Here is a 14889-nt window from a genome sequence, read left to right as displayed (position 1 = left end):
CAAGTCGGTTTCAGTCTTAGTTCATCCCAGGCCTGTAAGTGTTTCAGTAGCAAATATGCAACACTATCAACATGTACCAAAAGTAAACATGTATCAGTGCCAGAGCAGCAGCAGTGACAGACCTGTTATCAGTGGCAAACCTAAGTCAATGCCAGATCTGCATCAGTAGCAAGTCAGTTCCAATCCTTGGTTTGTACATATACAGGATAAATACCACTGGCAGTCCAGGATCATTAACTGAACTCTACCAATTCAAACCTCTATTAGTAACTGATCTTTATTAACCCTAGACTGTGTCACTGCCAGGCTAGCACAAATGCTACCCCTGCTCCAGGGCCAAAACCGTATTCGTGGCAGACAAGTATCTGTGGTAACCCTCTACTAACGTTATATCATTGCCAGACAAGTGCATATACCAACTGCAGACCTGCACCAGTGGCAGACCAATGGCCTGAGATCATGGTTATATTCTTCATGGGCTAACAAAACATTTCCAATCTGAGAAAATACCAAAGCTCTCTCTGAAAACCGCTCACCTCCATGTTGTTTCCCTGATATGACTCAGAACTTGTTTGTTTGCAGAGACTAAGCTGGTTTCAGAGCTTCAGATAGCACGAGTTTCAGAGGTAAGTTGAGTATTTTGGCAGATTTGTGACCCTCAGGTCTGGAGGTGTTCAAGGCTAACACAGTCTCTTAGTTTTACATAGTTCCTGTCTGAAATCAGTGAGAATTTATTGGAGCCCAGTAGGCAAGATAGCAGGTGGACTCAGAAAATCATGTTGTGGCAATGCGAGAAACTGACCTAGCAGCAAGAAAGCGTTTAGTTTCTTTAAATAATGATGATGCATATCTTGGCTTGTATTCTCCTGCATACAGAAAATTGAGAAGTGATATATTGAATTTTAAAATGTTATAAGGATTTAATCAGGTAGATACAGAGAACTGTCTGGAGGGAAGGTCTTGATAGGAAAGGCTGAGAGACTTGGGTCTGTTCTCAATGGAAAGAAGAAGGCTAAGGGGGGATTTGATAGACACATACAAGATGATCAGAGGATTAGATAGGGTAGACAGTGAAAGTCTTTTTCATAGGGTGATGACATCAGCTTGTACGAGGGGGCATAACTACAAATTGAGGGGTGATAGATTTAAAACAGATGTCAGAGGCAGATTCTTTACTCAGAGAGTGGTAAGGGCATGGAATGCCCTACCTGCTAATGTAGTCAACTCAGCCACATTAGGGAGATTTAAACAATCCTTAGATAAGCACATGGATGATTTTGGGATGGTGTAGGGGGACGAGCTGAGAATAGTTCACAGGTCGGCGCAACATCGAGGGCCGAAGGGCCTGTTCTGCGCTGTATTGTTCTATGTTCTAATTGTTTCTGCTGGAGAGGTAATGGAAAGAGGCCATTCAGCTCTTCAAACCTGCTCCGTCACTCAATCTAATCTGCACCTCAACTCTAATTGTCTGCTTCTGAACCACATCCCTTGATACCCTTCCCAACAAAAAATCTATTGTTTTCAGTAGTGAACATTTTAATTGACCCGGACATACCACACTTACTTGGGAAAGATTCACAGGTTTTACTAGTCTTTGTGAGAAGAACTGCTTTGTGATTCATTCCTGCCCTTGATCCTCTCACTCTTCATTGCTCAGTCCCTGTTTAATATTCTTGCAGTGATGTACCAGCTGTCTCCAGTGGATTCATCTTACTTGCCTTGGGCAGATGGAGGCTAAGGTATCAGATTGTAAACTGCAAATTCAGCAGCAATTAGCTCAAAGTGTTTCAATGTGTTCATTCCAAAATAAATGCTCCAGAAAGGGAAGAATTAAAGTGACAGTCCTTCATCCAGGACCCTTGAGGTGTAACATCTTGAATCAAACCAGGCACATGGTAACTAGGGTATTCATTTGATAACTGATTATGTTTACATTTGTCTGGAGGACTTTTGATCAGTTTGCCTGAAGATTAGATTTTTAGCTACTTTGTTTTGTTATTTGTTCCCAAGACCCAGTCAAAGCCTACGCTAACATCCAAGCAAATACATTGATATTCCAAAAGGATAAAGTTTTCACTCCTGATATCCACCCCACCCACCTTATGAAGAGTAGGCAAGCTCACTTGTGATGGTTTACAGAGTTACAAAGTGGAAGCCTAGAGGTCTATTGGAAGCAAAGAGAGCGCCACCCTTCAGTTACTCTTGCGAATTTGAAAAGTCTAGCTTCAGCCAGCAATGTGGCAGCAGCAACATGAACATGTCTCCCCTGTGTCTCCTGCCACCAAGAGGCATTAGAGCAGCAATGACATATGAACCCCATCATATTCACTTTACTCATCAATGAACAGACACACTGATTTGGATTTACTCTCGATTGTTTGACGGGATGCTATAGGTTGCACTGTGCCTAATGTGACACCCACCCACACTGGCGTGGGACAGTGGAGGGGAAGATTTACTTTGTATCTAGTCCATGCTGCATCTGTCCTGGGAGTGGGTAATGGGACAACATAGAAGGATCTTTATATTTGTTATACATTCACTGGGAGTAGAAATAGAAAAGTTATACACTCCAGTATTGGCATCAACTCAACGTAACAACAAAAGCAATAATAGCATAATAGCATAATTCAATTTACTGAATTCATGAGAATAAATCTCACAATTTATGGTCTTCATACCCTGGCATCTGGTTTCATCAATTGCCAGAGTGTTCCTTTTTTTAATTTGAAAGATGGTAGCCTGCTTTATAAAATGGTTTCATTAACACTGAATTTATTTCTCAGGTGCTGTCATGCTGACAATATAAAAATAACAGTCATACTCCAGCTTTTGCTTTGAAAGAACTTAAACACCGCAAGTGAAATTAACATCTGCCAATCTTCAGCCTAGCTTTGCACTGGATTCACAACTCGTTTTCCTGATGCTTCTGAATGAGTTGTTTGCAATTCAGTGCTGGCTTGCACTCAGCTTTTCCTTTTAATCTTTAAGTGTTAGTTGCTGCCAACATTCAAGGGTAATTCTGCATTATTCCCCTCATAAACATGTTCCTCTGGGAGGTGAAGTAGGCGTGTGTGGAATTTTGCAACAGTCAGCATTTTGAATCAGTTTCTGTTCATCCATCATATTAACACACAATGAGCAATTCTCTGAGCTATTTAATTGCAAACCAATTTAAAAAAAACTTTCAAGGACAATTTCAGCATTCATTGAGAGGACTAAGCGCGGTGAGCACCCTCGCAGAGAAATGGACAGACAGGTGGCAGACTCTAACAGGACTCAGGACATAAACAAGACCCTTGGTACACAAATATCAAGTAGTCACTACTTACTGAAGTTCTACCTGTCCCTGGTGTTGCAAAGGATGGGACTGGCCTGTTGCCACAGAATGCTGCAAGCAGCTGGACCATTCGTATCACCTGGTCTTTGTAGAGAAATTAGTGTAGAGAAACCCTTTTGACCACAAGTCCATCAGGAAGTGGTCAGCATGTACCATACTCGAGATCGTGTGGGAAAAGGAGAGACTGGATCTTGTCGGGTTGTACTCTGAGCAGACTGTCAAAGTCATTTGGCAGAATACCTCATTGCCAGAACCTTCCAACAAGCATCAAAACATTGCTTGGTTGGTAGTGAGAAGGGCACTACTTTTGAGATCCTTAATATACACCTGGACTCTCTGCACCATTGCACGTTGTCCTTGAAGCAGCTGCGGAGACAGTGGGTAGATACTGTCACACATCTCCTGCTGGAATGTGCCTTTGCTAAAGAGGTCTGGAGAAAGTTGCAGTGATTTTTCTTGAGGTTTGTACTGAGCAACTCCATGACACAGGATGCTACGGTCTGTTCCCCGGGACACAAACAGAGATAAACATTGACTACACCTGGAGGACCACCAACACTGTGAAAGACAGTCTTTGGTTTGCCCGAAACTTGTTGGTCTTCCAGAAAAAGGAGCTGACCTCGACCAGATGTTGCAGACTGGCACACTCAAAGGTCCAGGACTATGTGCTGAGGGGTGCACTAAAGTCTGAAGCAGCTGCCCCAAGGTATAGTGGGGAAAGACTGGTCTGAGTTCTTTCTGTCAAAGTTAAATGAGAGTCCGCCCCTCATGTGCTCAAACTAATGTAAATAAGATTTTGTACAAGTTTGTTTGTTGGACAGAGTCAAACTCCAACATTTATTTGTTTCTTCTTATACTACTGTACAGAACCAAACTGCTTCATTGACTACATATGTACTAAAGATATTTTTATGAATAAAGTACATTTTTGAAATAAAACAAATTGGATTTATCCAATTCATAAATAAAACTAAGGGTAAATTAAAAGCATGGGTCCATATTCAGTTTAGTTAAGGTATGTCTGGGGGAGCTCAGGCCTATAGTTTGCACATCCTGCACTATGTGGGAAATCCAGGACACCACTGGTCTCCAGCTTGAGAAACTTGAGATCTCAGCCTTGCAGCTTGAGTGCTATCTGAGTAGAACTATGGTGCATTCACGAGGCTGAGAGGTTCGTGGATAATATGCTTCAAGATGTGGTCACCCTGCAGCTTAAGCAAGTGTTTGTAGAAAAGCAATGGAAATATCAATAAAGGAATCAAATACAACACCAAGGAGTGACTTTATCTTGGAAAAACCATCAAATGAGATTATATGGGTAGAAATAAAAAAAACACTAATGTGTGTGCACCATTGGCCAAACAGTCAGGAGATTGAGGATCAAATATGGAATCAAATTTCAGAGAAGTATAAAATAAATAATAAGAAATTTTAACTAGAGACATATCATGTGGGATATTTAGTGTGCAAGGTCGGGAGTGTACAAAATTCTTAAATTGCATCCAGGAGAAAGTTTTTAGTCAGTGAATAGAAAGCCCAACAAGAGAGATGGCAGTTCTGGGCTTAATATTTGGAAATGAGCCTGGGCAGGTGGAAGGTGTATCAGTTTGGGAGCATTTTGGAAATATTGACCATAATTCAGTTAGATTTAGGATAGTTATAGAAAAAGGAGAAGGATGAGCTTGGAAGGAATTTACTAAACAAAGGTTTGATTTGCCCCAAGTGGACTTGGTGCAGCTGCTTGCAGATCAAACTGTATCAGTGCAGGGGGAGGCATTCAAGTAGGAAATAGTGAGAACAGAGGGCAAATATGTTCCCACAAAGACAAAGCAAGGAATGAAGGCCATGGATGTCAAGGACATAAAGGTTAGGAATAAGAAAGAAAAAAAGAGAAGCTTATGTTAGATACAGAGGGCTCAATACAGCAGAGTCCCTTGATGAATATAACTAGTGAGGGGAGGGTCTTAAAAAAGAAAATTAGAAATGTACACAATAAAGCATTGGCAGGTAAAGAAAAACTCAAAGATTTTTTTTAAAACATGGAAATCAAAGGAATAATTAGGGAAAGAGTAGGCAACATAGAGGTACTCTCTGGGTGGACCTAGAAAACATGGAGAAAGTGAGGACTGCAGAAGCTGGAGAGTCAGAGTCGAAAAGGGAACATAGGGAACGTTGGAAAAGTACAGCAGGTCAGGCAGCATCCAAGGAGCAGGAGAGTCAACGTTTCGGGCATAAGCCTTTGATGGAGGGCTTATGTCCGAAATATTGACTCTCCTGTTCCTGCTGTGCTTTTCCAGCGCCATCCTTTTTGACTAGAAAACACGGACACAATACTCAACGAACACTTCACATCTGTCTTCACAATGGATAAAGACAACACAGCGAAAGACATTAGGGTGATAGGCTGTAAAATATTAAAAGAAATGAACATAAAGAGAAAGGAGTTACCAACAGATTTAGCAGCCTTACAAGTAGATAAATCTGCAAGCTGAGAAGAGATGTAAGTCAGGCTGTTAAGGGAGGCAGGGAGGAGATAGGAGGACCCTAAGCAGTAATTTTCAAATCTTCTCTGGTCACAGGTCACAAGATAACGCTAAACTGCAGGAGGATATCAATGAACTAGTCAGCTGAGAACAGCAACGGCAAATGGAAGCAATGTACCTGAGGACGGCTAACAAGGCAACAGATTACATTGTTATATTATTACAAGTACTGAAGATCAGAGGAAGCTTGGTATGCATTTCCCCAGATGCCAGTTGATAGCAAGGCAGGTAGATAAGGTGGTTAAAGAGGCATATAGTATACTTGTCTTTATTAGCCAGGACACAGAAGACAAGAGTGAGGAGGTTATGCCGGAACTTTATGAAACACTGGATAGGCCACAACTGTAACACTGTATATAGTTCAGGTCATCACATTACAGGAAGGATACGGTTAGATGAGAAAGTGTGCAGAGGAAATTTACCAGGATGCTGCCTGGGCAGGATAGTTTGAGCTATAAGGACAGATTGGATCAGCTGGGTTTGACTTCCTTCGAGAATCGAAGGTTGAGATAGGGCCTGATTGAGGTGTATAAGATTATGCAGGGCATAGATAAGATAGATAGGAAGGCACATTTCCCCTTATTAAAGGGGGTGGGTGGGGGGGGGTGTTGAATAACCAGGAGGCATAGATTTAAGTTAAGAGGCTAAGAGGAGAGTTGAGGAGAATTCTGTGGTCAGAGTCTGAAACTCACTGCCTGAAGAGTGGTTTAGTCAGAAACTTTCATAACATTTAAGCAGTATTTAGATATTCACTTGTGTTGCCATGGCCTCCAGGACTATGATCTAAATGCCCAGGAAATCAGACCTTTGTTGACCTGTGCGGACACAATGGGGCGAATGGCCTCCTTCTGTGTTGTAAACATCTCCACGTCTATTTAAAAGTGGAACAATACTTTCTGGTTTCTCTTTCCAACTCCAGAGAGAACCTTGTGTCTGTCAAATTGACATTGTGCATGACAAATATGGGCCTCATTTTTCATTTTTGATTTGAGAGGCCAAGGCTCAGTACAGAAAACAGAAGGGTTTAATGGCTTTTTTAGAGTATTGCATGTAATGGTGACAGGCTTAATAATCCAGTGCTACATTATATCTAATCAGTGCAAAAGTATTGTACCATGTAATATAAACATACACAGCTATTACTTTTCTCACTCACTATTTCTTGATAGTGTTCTGTTTCTCTTGTTCCTTCCAGAGTCTTGAAGTTGATCTTGAGGTGGCTGCTGAAATATTCTGTGAATTAGCCCTTTGTTTGCCTTAAATTAAAGATCCCAGAATTGCCGTACTGCTGGAACCAAAGATCGGGGGGGGGGTACAGGGATAATAGATAAAGAAGACTGAGGATACAAGTAACTGAACTTCAGATTTGCTTCAGTTTGCAGAAGGTGGTGATCAGGAGGCCATTAAAGTACTGGAGTCTGGGAGTAACAAAGTCATGGATATGGTTTACAGCAGCAAACAGGACCATGTTCATTTTTCATGTGATATGAATATCACCAAGAAGGGCATTTGTTTCCCTCTCTAATAGAGTCATGTCCTTGAACTTAATGGTTTGCAAGGCTATTTCAGATGTCAGGTAAGAGTGAAACACCTAACTGTTGGTCTGAAGTTACATGTAGGCTAGCCCAGTTAAAGTTGGCAGATTTCTTCCCCAAGGGTGATCAGCAAACCAGCTAGGTTTTTGCAACAACGAACAATTGCTTCATGGTCATCATCACTGAGACTAGTGTTCAGTTCTAGAATTATTAATTGAATTTAAATTCCATCAGTTCATGGTGTGATTTGAACCTAGCTTGGCCTTCTAGTTTAGAAACATTAGCACAATATCACTACCTCCCCTGAAAGCTAGATAATGATGTTAGAGGAAAAATGATGATTGTGGTAACAGAATAGATATAATGTTGGGCTCAGCTCAGAATCAAATTGTCTGGTTCAAACTGGGACTGTGATCAGAAAGGGGAAAGAAATACCTAGCAAGGAAACAACATTCTTGGTGGGAAATAATGACAATACTTTTGGTCTTACACTGTTCACAGTTTAGGTGGAGGATATTTCTCCTCATCTATCATTGGATGTCAGACAAGCAACATAACAAATAAGAGCCTATTGAGGGCTTCAGAAAGGAGGTAGGGAGTTAGAATTAGGTATTAAATATGGAACCTGGCAGTGTGGTGCAAAAAAGGATTCTACCTTTTTCCTGTTGATTCTTCAACCAGACTTAGAGCAGAAAATCCACAAAGCAGCTGCTCGGATTTTGACCCTGGCTCTGACAGGACAGATCTAAAGCAATGATTTATCTATTTGATGGCTAGGCTGCACTGAATGTCCCCAAAGCATCTGGCATATTGTACAGCTATACAAGTATTACATGTATATGTTATCAAAAATATATATTAATTATTTTTAAATTCTCAAGGTCAGTTTCCCAGTTTGGGGCCTTATTAGATTCTCAGCAATGCTATATTATTTAGGGTGTGGCAACACAGCATTTAGAAAATCATTTGGGCAAATGTAACACAAAATTATAGGAGGGAATCAATATTTAACAAATCTATTACAGGTAGCTCTTCTATAATGCGACAGTTGCATTCATGTGCAACTCCGCATTACAGAAAAATTGCAATTTAGAGACAGTGCTTAAGGTGTTGGTGATGTAATCACATTCCAGTTAACACACGTCTTGAAAGTGTGTACTTTAGAAACAGTGTCCTCAATTCGTCAGTCGTGTGACAGCAAATTCATGTTAACAAAACACACATAGCAGAGCGACCTGTAGCATTCTTTTAGGCAGATAAGGAGTAACCGGTGGATGCAATGTATTTGGATTTTCAATAAAATATAAAGGAGGATAATACACAAAATTAGAGCTCATGGTTTCGGTATAATAACTTGGATTAAGGATTTGTTAATCAATAAAGTAGGAATAGATGGACCATTTTAGGATTAACAGGCAGGAACTAGTAAGATATCACATGGATTATGCTTGGGCTCCAGCTGTTTAGGATGCGTATCAATGACTTAGTTGAGAGGACTGAAGAAAATGTATGCAAGAATGTACGTAAGTTTGCCAATGATATAAAGTTATATCGTCTCATTCTTGTTTTCAAATTTCTCCATGGAATTGCCTTTTCGTATTTCTGCAATCTTCTTTTAATCTACAACCAACGATACCTGTAATTTTCTTTCATGAAGCATGGCATATTAGTTTAAGCGCATAGGGCATTTAAATTTTTACATAGACGTGCATGTACACTTAAAACAGTTTACCTAAACTCAACCTACATGGGATCCTTCCTACCATAACCTTCTCAAGTGTAACCAGTGAGGGGTAATAAAAGAAATCTTTTCAGAAGCTTGCATATCCTAACAATAAACACTAATCAAGTGTTTGAAAAGCAATTCATAGTGGAATGCATAATGTTAGATCATTGAATTCAGTCAGACTAAGCCAAATGCCTAGCAAAGTTATAGAAGAAAGTAAGAACTATTATATCCTTAGAGCAATTCAAATCACTTCACAGCCAATGAATTAATTTGAAGTGTCGTCACTGTTTTGTTTTATAGGCAAACAGACCACAGCATGGCCTTACAAACAGCAAATGAGACCAGTTAATCAATTTTGTGTAGGGGATGAATGTTAGCCAAGGCACCATGTGTATTCCCTGCTCTTTACTAAATCATACCATAATAGCCATTTCTAATAGTGCAGCATTCTCTCAGTAGTGCACAGGAAATATTGACCTAGATTGCATCTTGGATCCTATATCGTTCTGACGAGAGGAAGGAGAATACTGCCAACAGAACCAGGTTAAAATCACATTTGGAATACATTAATTCTGCAGACTAGGTTTTCAATTGCTTGCTTAAATTCTAATTCGCTTTGAGGTGATGATCATCAGTTCCCTGCAAGTTAACAGAAATCCATAGATTGACATTGTTCAACATGCTTCTAACTCTGTATCTGATTATTTCTTAAAGGAACAATAACATGCCACTACTGCCATGAAGCTGTCTCTTTAATTCAGTGTTAATTCCAATAAATTGAAAGAGTGCCCAAGCTAACATATCATTTAAACATATATTCAGCAATGCATAAATTAGACATAATCACCTTTTTAGGTATTTCTCAAAACACCTATAGATTCCCACTTCCCACAGGGGGGCTAGCACAAGAGTCTACATGGAGACATTGCTATACAAAGCACCATAATTAACTGGAAACAAAACACCCTTGTGTTACATTGCTTACACCTTGTGGTATTGTGGATTTGTACAATATCATAAAGATTTTGTTTTGAAAGTACTGTTCTTTGCTTCCTCATCCAAGTCACCATTTTTCACATGTGAGAAGACGATGAGGTACAAGGAGCTTCCAGTGCCTCAAAGGGCTGCACACCAGCATGAGTTAAGCTCTTTAGGGGAAAGCCCCCAGCTCAGAGATAGTCTTCAGGAAGGTAGAAGATTGGGGTAACATTTAAATATGAAAATGAAAAACACAGCAACAAATTAGCTTTGGGGATTGCCGACAAATATGAATGGCCTGCAATCAAGGGACACATCAATTCACCTTATGATGACTTGATGAAAAGTAAGTTAATATAATGATTCATATCACTGGTGGAATCTGTGAATCTGTTCTCCCCAAGTAAGATAAACCACCGAGAAAGACATGCAAAATTGCATTGAAGTCAAATCCATTAATGGGAAATGGCCTAAATGGTTTATTTGATTTACTGTAAGTTTGTAATTGTATCCAGCATCACTGCAAAGTCAATAGTTACATCATTCACCATAGATATCCATCACAAGATTCTATCATTAAGTATTGTTACTGTTAAAACAAAACTGTTATTCTAAATCCATAGAGCACTGTACTCTGTCACAGAATATGAGCTCATTGGACAAGAGAATTGTCAGAGAGATCAGGGTCTATCATTCTAGGTCTAAAGGTTTTGATTGTTAGATGTTAATTAGTAGAAAATCAGCTCCTTATTGCCCCTTACATCTGATCCTCCACATCAGGTGAGGGTCAGTTCTTGGCATTTTGCCAGATGATTATTTTCTTTAATTGTTTAGAAGAATAATTTTACATCTTTCGGGTATTTGTGTACCTTGTCTGTGGTTTTGAGGTGTGCTGACATGGGGCAGTATAATTAAGTGCCCCTGCTTGCCCTGTTTCCAAATTCTGGGGGTTCCACACAATTCCACTCAAGGATACAGTTGTAGATTGGCAACAAGTTGGAGTCCACCATTCCAACATGATTAAAATGTAGCATATTGTTCCAAACACAAGCCTTTGCCATCTAGAATAGGTAGGGCAGCTTGCATGTTGCGCTCCAAGCCTTACACCTTCCTGAATTGGAACTGTATTGCAGTTCCTTTATTGAAGCTGAGTCACAAGCCTGCAACCTCCTTCCTAACAGTACAGCTGTGGGCTGCAACAGTTCAAGAAAGCAGCTCACCATCATCTTATCAAAGACACTTAGGGATGGTCAATGAATGGTGGCTTGGCTAGTTATACCCATATCCAGTGAACAAATTTTTAAAAATCGACTCTTGACATTACAAAGCATTGATTCAACCCATGGATTGATGGATTAGAGCACATTATGGTCCCATGCCATACAGATTAAGAAGATTGCCAAGTTCAGTATGTCCTGATACACACAGCAACAGCAGTAAATCCCTTGAGACTGTTTTGCAATTCTACTAAATCTCACCTAAACTAGCCTTAGTTGACTCAAGGTGGGACTGTGGTGAGGACACCACAATTCGTCTTGTTGTCTCTTGGCCTTGGGGCCAGCAGCAGCGACAGGTCTATTTGCTGACATATGCTGGAAGCTGCATATGTGTAAACGTCAGGTGAGAACAAACTCGTGTTCAATTGCAGTGCAGACAAAATTCATTGCCAGACTTCTACATTGGTTAGATACAGGATGCCTGCTAATACCTAGGGACTGTACCTCTGCATAAGGCACTGATTGGGTTTTGCCTTTTGTACTCAAGCACAAACTCCATAATTAAACTCCCCACCCCTGACCTCTTTATTCACTCTAATGGACAAGAAAGTCATAAGCTGAAGAGAGCATAAAAGTAAAGACCCCAACACTTAAGAGTTACTAAGAGCTTTATAAAGGCTACAGCACATGAACCAGCCATTCTACCTGACTGTCAATGCCTTTATTTTCCACAAAAGCTTCCTTCCATACCTCACTGCTTCTCTCACTCTTGAGGAGAGGAACAGAGAACAGACAATATCTAAAAATGTCTATTTTTTTCAGGAACGATGTTGGCCTGTTCAATTTTTTTAAATGCAAATGAAGCATGCTGTCAGAACTGTAATTGAGAATACATAGTTAGTTAGTTAACAGCCTAATCTGAACTGGCTTCCGCAGTGTCGAAACAACTGTTAGTGAACTCCGAAGCAGAGTTATATACAATGACAGCCAATGTCTCTTGAGAAATGTGTCATTTGGCCAGCCTAATGTTTGTGATTGTTGTAGCAGCTCAATAAATATCAGACAGGCAACAAGTTGAAAACACAATCTCAATCCAATATCATTGGCTTGGCCAGAATGTATATTGGAGCATAACAGTAAACCATAGTGTTTCTCAAATTCAGTCATGCACTGCCATTACTAACAATCTATTCTCAACTTCTCATCAACACTAGCTCAATCTCCCCCAAACTCACCGAAAGCTCTGTTACAGATGACAACAGTATGTCTCAGAAAGCAGTCCAGGGAACACACCATTCAGCAGCCTCTGTGCTCCAGTTTGTAATAGTGAATTTTAATTGTGTCTTATAACAGGATATATTTTGACTTGCTAGAATTGGGGTTAACAGAATGCTAACATAGAATTACATAGCATGTATAGATCAGTAACAGACCACTCAGTCCAACAGGTCCATGCCTAAGTTTATGTTGCACACAAGTCTCCTCTCACACAATCAACATATCCTACGATGTTTTTCTCACTTGTGTTCACCTCACTTTCCCCTTAAAAACATCTCAGTTACTCATTGTGGTAACAGCTAGCACATTCTCACTGTTCTTTTTAATTCTTTATTAAAATTTGTTAGTGACCATCTTATATTTATGGCTCTTGCTTTTGATCTTCCCCACAAATGAAAACAAATACCTTCTTAATTTAAAAGTCCTCCATTAGATCATCCCACAACCATCTCTTTGCTGCAGAATATACTGCATGAATTCTGCCTGTCCTGATAACTGAACAACACTCACTTGAACAAGCATTCTGGGGTTCTGCACTTGTTAAACTGTCCCAAGCATAAACTAGAAGTGAGGAGGGAAGCAATTGGATGGAATAAAGCAAGTTGCTCAGAGCCCGAACAGTTAAATTACATACTCTACAATATCACAAGAATTTGCTTTGCTCGACAGTAATAATTCACAAGAAAACAAAGAATGAAGACCAGCTGCATCAGAATTAAAGAAAGAGAGAAAAGGAAATCTGTTCCTTATTTACTCTATAATTACTTTAATGGTTTTAGGGCAAATTGGCTCCTGGGATAATCAAATATTGTGTAACATAGTCTGAATAATGTAAGTACAAGGTTTGTGTGTGAGCTATATTGCTAAGTGCCTGTACCTCACCACTCCACTATCCCACAAACAGAGTAGTAAATAGAGATTTCAGTAATTCTATCCAGGTAAATTGCAGGCTGGTTTCACCAAGGAAATCCACCATTAACTCTTTAAGATGTAATTTACATCAACATTAAATCAGCCCACTGCCTGCCATCAGGCCAATTGCTAGTGGAAAATATAAGAAACCATCAGTGGGAGTCTTAATGTGTCATATGGCAACTGCGATTACAAGGAAGGAGATTGCTTAATTGTGACCAGGTTGATGAAGCTATAATTTTAGGATTAGCTTTTTGGATAGGGACACAATTGGATTCCAGCTAGTGCCAATGTTCCATGTTGGCACATTTCTCATTCTAGTTAATACCATGAGTGCTCAGCGACCTTTGGTGACCTGACAAACTGACAGTTTCAATCAAAAATGATGGAAAACAATCAGCTAAACTTTCTCACTAATCGGAGGCGTTTCACTTTGCTGAGTAGGGGGACTGGCTATTTATTTTTCTCCCTCTTCTCACTCATTAACTTCAACACTACATCAACTCAAGAGACTGTATCCAGTGCCACTTTAGAACCAGTCACTACAAGATTAGGATCAAAAGCAAGGGATTCTCTGTAGCTCAACGGTTAGCTCTCTCATCCCTGAGGCAGAAGTCATGTATTTAAGACTGTTTCAAAGGACCTGAACATATAGTCCAGACAGACACCCACCAATTTCTGTCCTGAATACCTGCAATCTTTTGGAGTAATGTTAATCTGAGGCTCTGACTGTTGTTTCAGGTGGCACTATCACAAAGAAGAACTGATGAGATTGCCAGTGCAAACTATTATGTCCAATTCAAGACATCAGACTGAGCTCCACTATGAGCAAGTTAGCCTAAAAACTAAATGACTTACCTTCTACACAAGTTCTGTGGCAGGTGGTTCTGGAACCAAGAGGGGAAAACTTACTTACTTGACCTTATCCTCATCAATCTACCTGCTCGTCATGTATTTGGCAAAGACAGTTTTGGCAGGAGTGACCCCCCCCCACAGTTCCTGTGGCGACAAACTCCTGTCTTCTGATTGAGGATACCTTCCATCAGGTTGTGTGGCACTACCAGCTAAGTTAATGAAGTAGATTCAAACATATTTATCAACTCAGAAATGGTCACCCATGAGATACTGTGACCCTCAAGAGAACTGTATTGAACTTTAACTTGTAACTTCATAGACCAGCATTCCCCCACTCCCCCACTCAAGCTAGACGATCAGTCCTCACTCAAGGAAGACTGAATGAGGGTATGCTTAAAAATGAGATGTCAACACAATGAGGTGTTAACACAAGCTACAATACAGGACTACATACATACCAAACAGCAGAAGCAGCACACAATTCCACAACCAACAGATCAGA

The 14889-nt window shown here is 40.1% G+C and overlaps 1 protein-coding gene across 2 annotated transcripts in view; it reads right to left on the bottom strand.

Moving 5' to 3' along the window:
- LOC122540385 (multiple epidermal growth factor-like domains protein 6) overlaps positions 1-14889 on the bottom strand; it is a 430729-nt gene that overhangs the window by 154743 nt on the left and 261097 nt on the right. The window lies entirely within an intron of this gene.

Source organism: Chiloscyllium plagiosum, chromosome 34, assembly GCF_004010195.1.
Source record: "Chiloscyllium plagiosum isolate BGI_BamShark_2017 chromosome 34, ASM401019v2, whole genome shotgun sequence".
NCBI lineage: Eukaryota > Metazoa > Chordata > Chondrichthyes > Orectolobiformes > Hemiscylliidae > Chiloscyllium > Chiloscyllium plagiosum.
Note: the sequence above shows the minus strand (reverse complement) of the source record. Positions and strands in the feature narration are given on the sequence as shown.